Raw genomic sequence first — 17,211 nt, forward strand, 5'->3', positions numbered from 1 at the left:
ACACGTCTAGTGGATGTGATCTAGCATTTACCGGGAGGCATCAGCCTGTCATGCTGAGCCACACAGCATTCAGCTGTTTATTAACAAGCTCTGACCACATGGTCAGAATTGGCACTTGCATGGTCCTTTTAATGTTCATTATAGAGAGAGAAGTGGCTCAGCAAGACAGGCTGATGCCTCCCGGTAAATGCTAGATCACATCCACTAGATGTGACGTCGTTAGGTTCGGGCCAAATCAGAGGCAATATAAGGCAGACCACCAGGCCCGTCCTTCGACATGGACACGTCCAGTGCATCTGATCTAGCATCTACCCCCAGACTGGGATTATGAGAAGCAGCTGTGATTGCCTGGACCCCCCACAGCTCATGATTGGCCACAGGATCTAATGATGTGGTTGTTAAAGGTGGACGGGAAACAGGTGTGTGGGTAGACAAACAGGAGGACAAAGAAAGACAAGTCGGGGCTGTGACCTGTTGCAAGAGAGTTGTGTTTTTTTTAGTCTTTTTTAGTAATGTTTTGTGGTATTGCTGTGCAGAAGGGACCAGTGGGATAGAAGTTTTTTAACAGTGGAAACGCCTTGTTTGGCTGGTAACAAAGGATCCCAGACCACTGCGTGACAAGGTAATCAGAGGCAATATAAGGCAGGCCACCAGGCTCGTCCTTTGACATGGACACGTCTAGTAGATGTGATCTAGCATCAGATCAGATCAGATCAGAACTCCCCCTCCCCTCACCCTGATTCCCCTGTCTTGCTAAAAGATGTGTGTGAAGAACAAATAACAGAATGAAAAAAAAATTCCCAGCTTGAGGAATAGCTCACCAGGATAAGACTGTGATGTGACAGGATGAGGTTGAGGGATCGAATCCTGGTTCAGTCAGAAGATTGTTTTAATTTTTCACCTCAGTGATGTGAATGTTAAATACAACCTCCAACCAGAAAGCTCCCAGTGTCATAGATAGCTCAGCATGATAATACCTGCTTGATCTGCTCAGGAGGTTGTGTGTTCAACTCCTTTATGGCAAACTAAATTTTAAGGTCCAAAACCCAAAATGAACAAGTAAAATATGCAACTAAACACATGCCACTTGTTGACAGATCTGATAGCTCAGTGTGATGAGATGTTGGTTGGAAAACACAAAGGTTATGGGTTCCAATACAGGAAAGGACAATTTATTTTGAGCTTTACACCAAGAATGACAAAGACAAATACACAACTAACCATGAGCTTGTCCATCAGATCTGATAGCTCAGTGTGATGGAATGCTGGTTGGGAGACACAAAGGTTATGGGTTCCAACGCAAGAACAGTCAATTTATTTTGAGCTTTACACCCAGAATGACAAAGACAAATACACCCGGAGAACTGTCACATGCGTACATGCGTTGGTGGCGCAGTTGGTTTGTCTTCGCCACTAAAGGCGCCGGTGGCGGGTTCAAGACAGCTCGGTATCAGCGTGTGTGCACTTAGATAGGCCCCCCAGATAGGAAAGAGAGGCTAGGAAAGGAAGTGCAGGCAAGAAGAGAGTAGGAGAGTATTAAGACAAGGACAGGCAGATACCAGAGTAGGAGTATTAGGACAGGCAGGGATCAGAGTAAGGCAGAGACCAGAGTAGGAGAGTATTAAGACAAGGACAGGCAGGGATCAGAGTAAGGCAGAGACCAGAGGAGGAGAGGAAGAGACCAGAGTAGGACACCTCAGAGAAAGGGTGAGACCAGAGTAGGACACCTCAGAGAAGGGGTGAGACCACAGTAGGACACCTCAGAGACAGGAAGAGACCACAGTAGGACACCTCAGAGACAGGAAGAGACCAGAGTAGGACAACTCAGAGACAGGAAGAGACCACAGTAGGACACCTCAGAGACAGGAAGAGACCAGAGTAGGACAACTCAGAGAAGGGGTGAGACCAGAGTAGGACACCTCAGAGACAGGAAGAGACCAGAGTAGGACATCTCAGAAAAAGGGAGTGAGTAGGAGAAAGGAAGAGAAGATTCTAATTTAAGAAAAAAAAATCCACATTTTTTTTTTTTATGGACAAAAAAATTATTTACATCCACTTTTATGGCATGTACTGTGTACAGCTGTGTAATAGCACTTTTTAACAGATTTTTTGTCATAATACATGTTATTACATTGTTATAACAGTGTTATAACAATGTAATAACTATGTAATAACACTTTTTGACACTTTTTTTAACTTTGTGACAGCTTTTTGTCATAATACATGTTATAACAGTGTTATAACATTGTAATAACACTTTTTGACATGTATGACTTTTCTGAGCTTTTTTTTGACATAATACGTACTATTACTTACTTTTTTATTAAATTATTTCATGACATACAATACTATGAGTATACAGATAGTACGGAGAGAAGGCGGCATGAATGGAGTGAAGGAACTTCTCCGTTGTGGTCCGGAAACTCTGCACTCATCTGGGGAGAAAACAAGAGAAAGCCAGAGTTTATTGGATTGTTCTGCTTCAATACATCTGGGTCCATTTCTTTTCCTTAAGGAGGAATAAAAGACACCGAGACACAAGGTAGAGCTACTAGTGCTGAGAACTGGAGCTCCCAAGCAGAGGACGGGCCCTGTCTTGTTAACATCATTTAATGTCTGAGCTGCACCCTAAGGTCAACAAAGACCGGAAATAATGAAAGCTGTGATACGTATTAATATTAGGGCTGCAACCGTTAGCTGGTCCTATCATGGGGACTGCAGATGGAAACTAGCATTAGCTAACTCTGGTACAAAACATCTTTTTGTAAGTTTAATGTATTTTGTACATTGTCCCTGACAAATAAACTAATTAAATAAATAAATGAACCAGGGGGGAAAAGGCTCCGATACCCCGTACCGCTAAACGATTCAGTCCCGGTACGCAGGAAGTGGGAACAGCAGCCGCCTGCCAAAACCCACACACAACAACCAGTCACCATCACACTTCCAACAAGAAAAGACATCTGCTGAGATAAACAACAGGTAGTTTTCTTATGAATTGCCTCGTAATTGTTCCAGGGTCAGTGGTTGACCTGTGGGTTTTTAATCCATGCTGGAGGAACCGCCTGTCCAAAGCTGTTTAGTTACTGCTGGCTAACGTCAACTTCTCCTACAGCTGACTGCCTGATATTCAGTGCTGTGGGTCGTTTATGGCAAAAATCTCCCAAATAAAATGACAGACAAAATAAGTTGTCATGTTTCCTGATCTTCAGTTTATTCCAACACCACGGACTGCAGGTCCAACAAGCTACGCTACTTCTGGAACTCTGGCGTAATAATGGTGGGCGACCGCACTTCTTTACTCACTAAACACACACAGCGATTGGAAGGGTGCGTTTGATTTAATGATCCAGTATTTAATGTTTCGATGACCAAAGCACACAAATGATGTCATCTGCACCGGTCAATTCCAAACTGTTTTGTGGTTGGCTGACAAATTACCAGCAAAGTGGTTTGGGTTTAAAAGATCTGTCAAACCATTCTGTGGAACTTACACAATTTAAATAAAATTTTATATACATGATGGAACTATGCCATACAGGTGTTCACGTGTGTGTTCAGGGATGCGTGAAGCTGAGGGCGGGAGGAGAACAATACTAAGCGATGAAGGTTGGGGTTACAAGTACCAGAAAGAACTTCGAAAATCTACTTTCACACTCGGCTGCATTTTTTCCAGTGTTTTGTCTACAAAATGTCAAACTCTAAACCCATCTGAGTGGAGAAGATGGAGCCGGCTAAACGTTGTCAGAGACTAATGAGAACTAACAACAGCACTACACCACCAAGCCTACCACACTCACACGTCACACGTTCTCTCAAACATTTCACACACTGCTTTGTGTGTTTACTCCTTCAAACCCAGCAGACCTGCCGAGGGCTTCAAACTCCAACCTTCTCAACACCGAGGCAGCCACCTGACCAGCAGGTTTTAGAAGATGGAACACAGGGAGGACAGCAGTTTACACTCTGCTCTATCACTACATAGTCGGATTATAGTTCTTCAGCAGAAACAACACAACACAGCCTGGCTCTAACGTACACAAGGTAACAGTTCTGCCACTGGAAATATCTCTACCACAAGCTCCTGCAAACACTTAACCACTGACCTAACAACACAAGCATGTGAGCCATCAAGTCTTTTCTCATTAACATTTAGTTTGAGGACATTTCCACAAACAGTGTCTCAGTTCCTCAGATATATATATATATATATATATATATATATATATATATATATATATATATATATATATATATATATATATATATGTTAGAATCCTTACTGTGGACAATGTTGTTGAGATTCTGGACTCTGTGTGACTTGACCCTTTCAAATCAACTCAATCCGTCAACATTACAGCCAGCAGCTGTTAATCCGGAGAGAAAGCATGTCCTACCTCAGAGCTTCAGCTCAGAGAAGATGTTCCTTCAGCTGGTCTCTACAAGGCTCCTCCTCCTCTTCTTCTTCCCAGATGACATCCATTGAGGCTGCAGATCTGCAGCCGCCACACAGCTGACTGTCAAAGTAAAAAGCATACAACAATAATCAACGGTTATGTAAAATGTATATTTATAGTTTGCATTAGCACTGGAATGTGGAAATGTTCATGAATACAATGGGCAAAGACCAACCTGCAAACTTCCAGCTCCCACGGACCATGTAAACACCAGTCCACCTGCAACCGTCTATTTGCAGAAACACTAATAAAACCGATATCAAACGCCATATTCCTTCTCACAGCGATGCGTAGTTTTCTCCTAGCATCATTCCGGTGAATGTGACCGCGGGGTCGTTTGTTTATTCGCCCCCAAACAGCCAAAGTAGCAACAGTACAGACGTTAGCATAAGCTAGCTGTGAGTTAGCAACAACGGGTCGCAGGAACCGTGTGTGTTTGTGTATCCGGCCTATGGTGAGGAGATAGTGCCCCGGATGATTATTGCATAAGGGGGAGGACTGCTGTGTGACATACCGTCCAGCCTCGACTGACCTCATAACGTCCTCCATTCGTCTTTATGCAGCTGATTGATAATCCATAAATTCATCTGCTCAAGTTGCTACATGTTCAGAGGTCGCAGAGTCGTCTTCGGGTCAGTCTGAAGTCGGGGGGGGGGTCACATGAGGGTCATCATCAGATACCTCTCATTTATCATCATCATCATTATCATCATCGATCTTCATCATTTACAGAGGCATACCAAGAGAAGGGAAAGGCCAAAGAACAACAATACAAAACTCATATAGGCCTAATACAAAATCACGACTCTAGTAATAGGCTAGTACGCTATAGTTTGATAATATATTTTTGATAAACAATCCAAATACGAGTTTCTTTCAAATCACATATAAGGTAAACACATGGAGCAACCCCAGCTTCGGGTGCTGGACCTCAACATTTAGGGACCCACTCCAGGTCCCATCTCAAGTTCCTGTTCATCTCACTGAGCAAAATCACAGCATGCTTTTAGTTGTTCTCTCAACCTGTACAAGTTAGGAGCACAAATACTTTTCAGGCTTGACCCACTACTCTATTACTCTTATTTATGCATTTCTGCAGCTGCAGTTGTGAGTGATTATTTGCAGACTTATTTCTTTCTTGTCTATCATTATTACATTAGATTCTGCTGGTGGTCACCCCCTACAATCCTGGTAAGTGGCTACAACTTGCTGGATGTGTATAAAAGAAGTTAAACAGTTCTTAAATATGGAAGACAAAAAGTGACTTCATCAATACTGAAATGATGGCTCAAAACACAAAAGTAATACATGGATTTGAAAATGAATACATGCATACAAGTGTGTTATTCATTGGAAGATGAATGTATGAATGCTTTAAAAAAAATCTGAATTTATCTTTTGGTATTTGACATTTTTAGTTTTAATGCTGTACTTCTACATTTCTACATACACTTATGTCTATATAACATTTATTTTATTCTTTATTTGCATGTATATAAATGCAAGAAATTTACATCCAGATTACCAGCAGTCATGTATTTTTGTATTCATTTTTATATATGTATTTGAATATTTCATTATTTATTCAAGCCTTTTTCTTTGTATATTATTTTATTTATCAATTAATGTACCTTTTGGGGCTGAGTCTAGAGTTCCCTAATTCTACCACTAGGTGGCAACATGTCTGTGCTACTATTACCACCATAGACTGTTAATATTAATTATGAATTATTATCACAGCTCGGTGCATACTGATTGGAGCATGCTAACTCCAGAAAAGGGTTATATAGCTTTTAAAGGGTTATATTGCTATTAAAGCAAAGGCAGTGCATATTTAAACTGGTTTACTATTTAGTTCAAAGTTGCAGGTTTAAATTCAACATAAAGTACTGAGGAAAAAAAGTCATATTTGATTCAGTGGGTTTTATTAAAATGTTTCTTTCATTCAGCTCATCACAGGAACAAAAGGCTCAGGATTTTGTGAAATGCGCCATAGTGATGGCCATTTAAAAACACTAGCCAAATATTACAAAGAAACAGTGCTACATTATGCCGTGTAGAACTGAAATCTTCCCACAAATAAAAAGGAAGTGCAACCATTAGTATTAACAGAAGATGAGAACATCAGTAAGTTCAGAGATTTACACAAAGTGCAACAAGAACAGATCCCTTACAGGGCCTTAAACTATTTCAGAGAGTTAATATGCACAGTTTAGTGACACCATGGTGAGACTAGTTTGTAAACACGTTCACACTTTTTCCTTTTGCTCACATTTCAAATTCAATAATATTGCATCAATATATATTTATATAAATAGCCATTTAATAGTAAGCTTTGTACACAGATACATACAGTTGACCTTGTAAAAATGAGACCAAATGTGCCCAAACCAACAGGGACGGATTCATTTTAGCAGCATCTTTGGCGCTGACAACACCTGATTAGTTAAAAAAAAAAAAAGGTATTTAAAATTATTATATAAATACATACGGTATAGTGAGGCTCTTTATTTATATAAAAAGTGGCAAGCCTCTTTAGCAGGTCAGTACTACTGGTACCCTACAGCCAGTGGTTTATTGCACAAGAGCAACAGGGAACAACTCCCCCTTGGCACGGACCAAACTCAGGAGCGTCAAGCTGTCGGTAAAATTAGACCTGATCTGCATCCACTCAAATCCAAAAAAAAAAAAAAAAAAAAAAAGACATCCCGGTCTTCCCGAAGAAATTCTGCATAGAATTCAATGGATGACATGAGAGATCAGTTCACTTGTGGCCCTTTTGGAGAACTCTTGTATGCAGCACTTAAGCAGATTTAAGGTTACAGTTACTTTTTGGTCAAAACGTCCCCAAAGAAAAAGCTTTATGTTGAGGTGTGGCGAGTTACCCGAGCCAGCGGGGTGTCCACCAGTCCATCCATCAGTAGCAGCCGTCCCTCCAGCTGCTGTCCCGAAGGACACTGAGGGTGGACAGGCTCTTTGGAAACTGCAGAAAATAATAAAGGAATGGTCAATTAGGCATATCTGACAACCTTTATAAGAGAGCACAAACATTTTCTACTACTGCACAGTACTTCACATGGTTTCATTTATTTATGACATTAGGCCTTTTAGGGAAGTGCAACATACTCCTTTTTTACCGTCTTCTATTTATTGATGTGTGTAGGTTATGTATTAGATAAACAGTGCTGGAGATGTCTGGTTCAATGTTTGTGTTGTGGATTATGGGTCATATATGCCTGTACTGGACAACAAATGGCCTCTCAGGGACATTCAAGTTTTCTAAATCTTTTCTAATCTAGCAATTAGGGCTGAAACTAACGATTATTATTTTCCATTAATCTGTTGATTATTTTCTCGATTAGTTGTTGGGTATATAAAATGTCATAAAAATAGTGAAAAATGACGTCCTCAAACGTCTCGTCATGTCTTGGGTCCTCCACTTTTGAGCCTAATTGAAATTTTTGGAATATTAAAAACTTCATACCCGGGCTTGTGGTGAAAATGTGTGCCTTTTCTGCCTCAATTTATGGTGAAAATGTCTTTAATTACGTAAAGGAAAGGGGTTGTAACCCCCCCTGTAAATTACGCCTATGCTTAAACCGATTAATCGATAATCAAAATAGTTGGCGATTAATTAGATAGTTGACACTAATCGATTGATCAGCTCTACTAGTAATAAAATAAAGGGTTTACCTCCGCGCTGGTTGGCCCTTGCTGTAGGGGGGGTGGAGCCACAACGTTCCAGTAAATTCACTATTTTTCCAGTAAGCCCTCCTGCATCTAACCTCTCTGCAGAGTCAAAATGTAGAAAACTCTCCTTAATGGGCCCACTGTAATAGTACCTGAGTGTGAAAGAAATCTGTTCCCTTTTTGAAATAACCTTTGTTTCATCTGCCATAATGCAAAAATCCTCACTGTTCTTCACTTCTTCTATGATTTCAGACCGAACCATTTCTGCCAAACAACCCAAAACCTCATTCTGGATGATCTTGCTTGTGTACTTTGCATTGTGAATGGAAGTTAATCTTCTCTTAACAAGTGGGTCGTGGTTAGCAACTGGGTTAAGAACATGTCTAAAGTTTCCTTTGTTAGAGGACTCTTCAGATTCATCATGTCCTCTTTGTGCTAGGTTTTGTGTAGCTGTAAGTAACAGCACTTCCCCAACGGTTTTAATGTATGCCCGATTTTCTTGTACTTGTTCCGTGTGTTCTTTGTCAAGGAGATGTGCTAGTGTTGCATCAGTTCTAACAGCTCTTTGATCATCCCTCCATGCTATCATTGCACACTTGTGTCCTTCAGACTTTGCATGCACTGAAAGCCCCGCATCTCTCATAGTTGCCTTTTTTCAGTTTCTAAAACCAGGTGTTGAAACAAAAACAGTGTCCGGGGCATTTGGTGTGCTAACATGTCTACATGCACAGCAATATGTAGAGTCCATCATGACAGAATACTCAAGCCATGGATGAAGATATTACCAGTTTGGCCTGAAGCTCCGTCTTCTGCCCCCCATCAAAATGGTTGGGAATATATTCAAGTTGGGCTGTACTGGTACATCATTCTTGGACTTGCTGATATCTGTAGAAAGATATACAGTAAACATAGGGCACAACTACAACATGTATTTACTTATGCATGTACTGTATATCTGCATGCATTTCAAAATGTAGGGCAAGCATTTACTTAAAAAAAGAAGAAACAAAGCCATATTCATACAAAGAAGAAGTTACAGCAGAAGGCCCCATTTTAAGGACACACAGTAGGCCTACCATTGCATTGTAATTGCACTGCTTTGCAAATAGTAAGAACCTTCTTCATCCCAAACCTGATGGGGCAGTACTTGATCCACATGGATCCACTTGCTGTCCCCTCTCTCTGTCCATGTAGGTTTTGATTTTTTTTGATTACGTGACTCAAATGTATTTGTTATCGCAATGCAACAGCCGAGACCGATGAAGTTCCGTGGTTAACATCACAGCAAGTTCACAGTTATGAGCAACAACAACAAGTCACTTACGAGATGATACGTTCTGCTTACCTTCGACTCTTACAACAGGAGAAACCGCAGCTCCTCTCTCCAAGAACAGCTCTCATTCTTCTTCTTCTTCTTCTTCTTCTTCTTCTTCTTCTTCTTCTTCTTCTTCTTCTTCTTCTTCTTCTTCTTCTTCTTCTTCTTCTTCTTCTTCTTCTTCTTCTTCTTCTTCTTCTTCTTCTTCTTCTTCTTCTTCTTCTTCTTCTTCTTCTTCTTTCTTCTTCTTCTTCTTCTTCTTCTTCTTCTTCTTGTGTTTTTGAATGGCGGTTGGCAACCAGCTTTTTGGAGCATTACCGCCACCATCTGGACTGGAGTGTGGATCAAGAGGTCAACCTACACTTTCTTAAATCCTTATAAATAACCCCGTTATCTTCAAAGAAGAAAACAAAAATGTAAACAAATTTCACCAGATCCTTTTTCCAGTATATCATGTAAATTTAATGTCATCTGGTTTTCAACAAGTTGTAAAATCAATCTTTGTCTGGCTTGACGGTATTTAGGACAATATATGATTACATGCTCTATGGTCTCTTGACTATTGCAATATTCACACATTCCATCAACATGCTTTTTCATTATAAATAATGTTCCATTTAATCCTGTATGTGCTAGCCTCATTCTGGACACCATATCTTCTTGTTTACATCTGTATGTATTCCTGTTTTTCCCCACTGTTCCTTGAATTCTCTACAGGTGTCTCCCAGACTGTTCATTATCCCACAAAAACTGCCATTTTGCATTTGTTTTAGCTTTAATTATACTTTTGACTTCAGCTTTACTGTATTTAATATCCACCTCTATATCAGGCAGCTCTGCTGCGTTCTTCGCACATTTATCTGCCAATTCATTACCTCCTCCACCTATATGAGCTGGTACCCATATAAATGTAGTTCTAATACCTGACTTAATCAGACTGTTAACTAGTTGCAGTATGTCGTACACTATGTCCTGTCTAGACTCCGAGTGAAGAAATGTAAGGCTTGTCAAAGCTGAGCTGGAGTCTGATGCAATCACATCTTGCTTAGGTCTATTGCTCTCTACCCATAGCAAGGCCATCCATATTGCTAACAGCTAAATCATCATTAATTTTTTTAGCAGATTCACTGTTTAATTGAGGGATAACATAAGCAATTCACATTTTCGTATCAGTCTTCTTTGATGCATCAGTATATATAATGATTCTTTCTTTATATTTCCTTGAAATGTATCTATGTACCCTGTAATGATCCACTTCATGAAACTCCTTTTCCTCCAACAAGCCTAAGTCAACTGCAACCTCTAGCAAAAGCCAAGGAGGAATAACTGGACAGACCATCACTTCTTTCGACATACTATACTATGTTTTTTTTATCACTTTTATCGACGTACTATACTATGGATTTTTTAGACATACTATACCATCGCTTTTTTATCACTTTTTTCGACATACTATACTATGACTTTCTTCGGAATACTATACTATGGCTTTTTTTCAATTTTTTTCGATGTACTATACTATGACTTTTTTCAACATACTATACTATCACTTTTTTATCACTTTTTTATCACTTTTATCGACATACTATACTATGGCTTTTTTATCACTTTTTTCAACATACTTTACTATCACTTTTTTAGACATACTATCCCTTTTTTTGACATACTATACTATGACTTTTCCTTGAAATGTATCTCTGTACCCTGTAATGATCCACTTCATGAACCTCCTTTTCCTTCAACAAGCCTAAGTCAACTGCAACCTCTAGCAAAAGCCAAGGAGGAACAACTGGACAGACCATCACTTCTTTCGACATACTATACAATGACTTTTTTATGACTTTCTTATCACTTCATTCGACATACTATACTATGACTTTTTTATCACTTCTTTTGACATACTATACTATGACTTTTTTTCAATTTTTTCGACATAAACATGTACCACTGACTCTGCCACTAATCAACAGTAGAGATGCCCCTAGTGCTTTAGTTTGTTCTTATGAATGCAGCAGTAGGTTTTCAAGAGGACAAATTGAAAAAATAGTCCACAGCCAGATTCAAACCAACAACCTTTGAACTCTGACTCTGCCACTACACCACAGTTGAGATCACTAAATGCTTTAATTTGTTGTTATGAATGCAGCAGTAGGTTTTCAAGAGGACAAACTGTAAAAATAGTTCACAAACAGATTCAAACCAACGACCTTTGAAACCATGTACCATTGACTCTGCCACTACACCAGAGAGCCCTATAGGGCTTTAGTTTGTTGTTATGAATGCAGCAGTAGGTTTTCAAGAGGACAAACTGAAAAATTAATCCACAGCCAGATTCAAACCAACAACCTTTGAAACCATGTACCATTGACTCTGCCACTACACCACAGTAGATATCCCCATAGTGCTTTAGTTTGTTGTTATGAACGCAGCAGTAGGTTTTCAAGAGGACAAACTGAAAATATAGTCCAGAGCCAGATTCAACCCAACAACCTTTGCACCAATATACCATTGACTCTGCCACTACACCACAGTAGAGATCCTGACAGTGATTTAGTTTGCTGTTATGAATGCAGCAGTAGGTTTTCAAGAGGACAAACTGAAAAAATAGTCCACAGCCAGATTCAAACCAAGAACCTTTGCAATCAAGTACCATTGACTCTGCCCCTATACCAGAGGGCCCTGTAGTACTTTAGTTTGTTGTTATGAATGCAGCAGTAGGTTTTCAAGAGGACAAACTGAAAAAATAATCCACAGCCAGATTCAACCCAACAACCTTTGAACCCATATACCATTGACTCTGCCACTACACCAGAGAGCCCCGTAGTGCTTTAGATTGTTGTTATGAATGCAGCAGTAGGTTTTCAAGAGGACAAACTGAAAAAATAGTCCACAGCCAGATTCAAACGAACAACCTTTGAAACCATGTACCATTGACTCTGCCACTACACCAGAGAGACCTGTAGTACTTTAGTTTGTTGTTATGAATGCAGCAGTAGGTTTTCAATAGGACAAACTGAAAATCAGTCCAAAGCCAGATTCAAACCAAGAACCCTTGCAACCAAGTACCACTGACTCTTCCACTACACCACAGTAAAGATAGCCCTAGTGCTTTAGTTTGTTGTTATGAATGCAGCAGTAGGTTTTCAAGAGGACAAACTGAAAAAGTAGTCCAGAGCCAGATTCAAATCAAGAACCTTTGCAATCAAGTACCATTGACTCTGCCCCCACACCAGAGAGACCTATAGGGCTTTAGTTTGTTGTTATGAATGCAGCAGTAGGTTTTCAAGAGGACAAACTGAAAAATCAGTCCACAGCCAGATTCAAACAAAGAACCTTTGCAAGGTTTTCAAGAGGACAAACTGTAACCACTGATTCTTCCACAACCACCACAGTAAAGATAGCCCTAGTGCTTTAGTTTGTTGTTATGAATGCAGCAGTAGGTTTTCAAGAGGACAAACTGAAAAATTAGTCCACAGCCAGATTCAAACCAACAACCTTTGAACCCATATACCATTGACTCTGCCACTACACCAGAGAGCCCTGTAGTGCTTTAGTTTGTTGTTATGAATGCAGCAGTAGGTTTTCAAGAGGACAAACTGAAAAAATAGTCCCCAGCCAGATTCAAACCAACAACCTTTGAAACCATGTACCATTGACTCTGCCACTACACCACAGTAGATATCCCCATAGTGCTTTAGTTTGTTGTTATGAATGCAGCAGTAGGTTTTCAAGAGGACAAACTGAAAAAACTAGTCCACAGCCAGATTCAACCCAACAACCTTTGCACCAATATACCATTGACTCTGCCACTACACCACAGTAGATATCCCTGTTGTGCTTTAGTTTGTTGTTATGAATGCAGCAGTAGGTTTTCAAGAGGACAAACTGAAAAAAAGTCCAAAGCCAGATTCAAACCAACGACCTTTGCAATCAAGTACCACTGACTCTGCCACTACACCACAGTTGAGATCACTAAATGCTTTAGTTTGTTGTTATGAATGCAGCAGTAGGTTTTCAAGAGGACAAACTGAAAAAATAGTCCACAGCCAGATTTAAACCAGCAACCTTTGCAATCAAGTACCATTGACTCTGCCACTACACCAGAGAGCCCTATAGGGCTTTAGTTTGTTGTTATGAATGCAGCAGTAGGTTTTCAAAAGGACAAACTGAAAAATTAATCCACGGCCAGATTCAACCCAACAACCTTTGAACCCATATACCATTGACTCTGCCACTACACCAGAGAGCCCTGTAGTGCTTCAGATTGTTGTTATGAATGCAGCAGTAGGTTTTCAAGAAGACAAACTGAAAAAATAGTCCCCAGCCAGATTCAAACCAAGAACCTTTGCAATCAAGTACCATTGACTCTGCCACTACACCAGAGAGCCCTATATGGCTTTAGTTTGTTGTTATGAATGCAGCAGTAGGTTTTCAAGAGGACAAACTGAAAAAAAGTCAGTCCACAACCAGATTCAAATCAACAACCTTTGAAACCATGCCCTATAGGGCTTTAGTTTGTTACCATTGCAGCAGTAGGTTTTCAAAAGGACAAACTGAAAAATTAATCCACAGATTACACCCACAGTAGATACTACACCCCCTGTAGTGCTTTAGTTTGTTGTTATGAATGCAGCAGTAGGTTTTCAAGAGGACAAACTGAAAAAAATAGTCCACAACCAGATTCAACCCAACAACCTTTGCACCAATATACCATTGACTCTGCCACTACACCACAGTAGATATCCCCATTGTGCTTTAGTTTGTTGTTATGAATGCAGCAGTAGGTTTTCAAGAGGACAAACTGAAAAAAAGTCCAAAGCCAGATTCAAACCAACAACCTTTGCAATCAAGTACCACTGACTCTGCCACTACACCACAGTTGAGATCACTAAATGCTTTAGTTTGTTGTTATGAATGCAGCAGTAGGTTTTCAAGAGGACAAACTGAAAAAAAGTCCAAAGCCAGATTCAAACCAACAACCTTTGCAATCAAGTACCATTGACTCTGCCACTACACCAGAGAGCCCTATAGGGCTTTAGTTTGTTGTTATGAATGCAGCAGTAGGTTTTCAAAAGGACAAACTGAAAAAATAGTCTACAGCCAGATTCAAACCAACAATCTTTGAAACCATGTACCATTGACTCCACCACTACACCACAGGTTTAGACATACTGTCTAGTGAGGACTCTTTTGTTTGATGTTGTTCCACTAGTGTGTATGTTGACATTCACAGGCACGAAGCCATGTGTGAATTCTTATACACGGTAGTACATCTTTCTAAAGGCAAATAAATGTAAAATGTTAAAAGTCATGGCAGTGACTGCTGAACATTTTTGAGGCAAATAAAGGAAAAATAATCATTCAACCGCATTAAGCTCGGTCAAATAGCAGATAATTCTGAGTGCAAGTTAGCTACAAATAGAAAATGAAAAACTTATTTCTCACAACAAAAAAAAAAAACAGGCAAAATACGCCCAATAGGGGTCTCGCAAGATCTGGATCTACCACATTTCCCCCATTCTGGGCTCTCTGCACTGTTTACCTGAGGTAACTGCATGTCTTTACGGCACTGATAGACCTTGCCCCATCCTGTACTATCTTACTCCACACACTCCTGCTAGTCTGAGGTCTGTTCACCAGCTGTTGTTGGTCCCCGGGCAAGGCTGGAGACAGAAGGTAGTAGAGCATTTGCGGGAATTGCCTTCCATTGGGAATTGGGCAAACAACATCAGTGTTGTCTTTAAAAAGTGCACTATAAATACATTATATTACTTTTATCATTATTACTAGGATCTCTGATAAGTGCATTGCCATCCTCCCAGATGGAGAGAATAACTTGCCAATACCCTAATATAGCCACAAGGTGACACCATAGGACCAGCTTAGATCCAAGAGTGTGCACTGATGCAGGCTACAGGGATTTCCACCTCTTTAGAGCCATATATGAACAAAAATGAATTCAAATAGATTGATGGTAATATTTTGAATTAGTAGAGTTTAAGTTTAAATGTATAGATGGCCTTTAGAAGAAAGTATAGCATTTAGGAGGCTGAAATAAGTGACAATAAATAGATACGTATATACCCAAAGATCCCAATGGTGAATGTGAGAATGTACAATCAAACTGATATATGACATAATAAAGGATACAAGTACAGTATGATATACCTCACTGCACAAAATAAAATATCTACAGAAGACTGTGTGTTGACATGATCTATTAGAGAGAGAGATTAGATGGGACAGGCAAATAAATTTACTAAAATATTATTGGAAAAAAACATTTCCTCATTCTCAATCTGGGATGTACCACTGTTGATCTTTACTGCAGATTAACATGCTTTCAATTTCTAAATGATTCCAGAGGCAAGACTGGCTGTCAAAGTGGGTTTACTGCAATTTCTTCTCTGTGGCATTTCATGCAGTTTCCCACAGCAGAGCTCACACATCTCCCACTCATTGTTCCCTTTTTATTCACCGAACCACATGTCAACTGACCTGACATTTCACCATCTCATGGGCCCTTTTTTAACTGTGCAGACTCAGACATCTGTACAGTAGCTAGAAAAGGAGGAGAGACTTCTTGAACTATGAGATCTTGTTATTCTAGGAAATTCCTAAATGATTCTCTAGTGTGAAAATGCACTTTTGTTCATGAGGCTTTTTGGGCATGCCCATGTGCACTGATGCCATTTGGACATGCAAGGAATCCATCCTAAAACACTTTAATACTGTTAAAAACAAATAACTGGAGTTGAACAATGGATTTTGTTATTCAATGTATTTTCCTCCAGAAAGCATTCTCATATGTACAGCCCACCACCAACCAACACCAAAAGCCCAGTCTATGTTCTTGCTGTCACACGCTCTAAATGAATTGGAGATGCCAGCATCCCTCCCACATCTTGTCCTCTTGCTGCCCAATTTCCTGTCTAGTCAGAGTTTATTTATTATCTAACTCAACTAAAATGCTTCAGTGACTCGACACCCCAGCTACCATCGGCTGACACACCATCCATCCGACGCCTGGGCTGGTCTGCATCAAATGCCCCGCTGCAGCAGCAATTTGGAGGGGGTGACAAAAAATCCTGGCTGGGTGCATTTGTTGGTGCGGCTGCCTGAGGGAGAACAGCCGAGGATACTGTAAATGCAGCTTTGAGGAGTTAGGCAGTTTGACAGTGAAGGAGAATAATAATGTTTACATGATCCCATTTGTCTGAGAAAAGTGCAGAAGCAAGGTGCTACACAAATCTTCACACACAACACTACTGAAGTCCAGTGGCTCTGCAGTCCTACAGTGGCCCTCTGGACATGCATGTCACCTCCCATGTGTCTTGTGCACTCGGTCGACCGAGCTCCTGGAGTCGTTGTGTTTTTGATCTAGAACCAGAGAACAGCATTACATTTTAATGCTATAATATGTTAGTTAATAGTTTTTGGTGTATTTTCTTACAGGGAGAAACTGTTTGGAAGCAAAAGGGAGCCCAAATCATTAGTAATCAGCTGATCTCACTGAAATTGAAACCACTACTGAATACTAAATAGAAACATTTAAATACGGATGACTTCATAACATTAAATGGTTTTACTTTGCTTCCATCATTTAATGTTTAAGTCCTGGTTGTAACCCCTGCAACCTGTATTCAATGGAAATAGATTAGTAGATCTCATTGGGTAATAATCTCATTGGATAAGTATTTTAAATTTCTCTTAAATCATGATTTTAGTTGCTCCAGAAAAATGAATGCA

The 17,211-nt window shown here is 40.0% G+C and overlaps 1 long non-coding RNA gene across 1 annotated transcript; it reads right to left on the minus strand.

The window, feature by feature from the left end:
- Window positions 1-1,156: 1,156 nt before the first annotated feature.
- LOC114550812 (uncharacterized) lies at window positions 1,157-4,925 on the minus strand. The gene is made up of 3 exons (XR_003691751.1): window positions 4,633-4,925; window positions 4,398-4,517; window positions 1,157-2,435 (listed from the first exon to the last, which is right to left on the minus strand). It is a non-coding gene; the product is annotated as an uncharacterized LOC114550812 (long non-coding RNA).
- Between the last annotated feature and the right edge of the window lie 12,286 nt (window positions 4,926-17,211).

Source organism: Perca flavescens, chromosome 24 (genome assembly GCF_004354835.1).
Source record: "Perca flavescens isolate YP-PL-M2 chromosome 24, PFLA_1.0, whole genome shotgun sequence".
Classification (NCBI taxonomy): domain Eukaryota; kingdom Metazoa; phylum Chordata; class Actinopteri; order Perciformes; family Percidae; genus Perca; species Perca flavescens.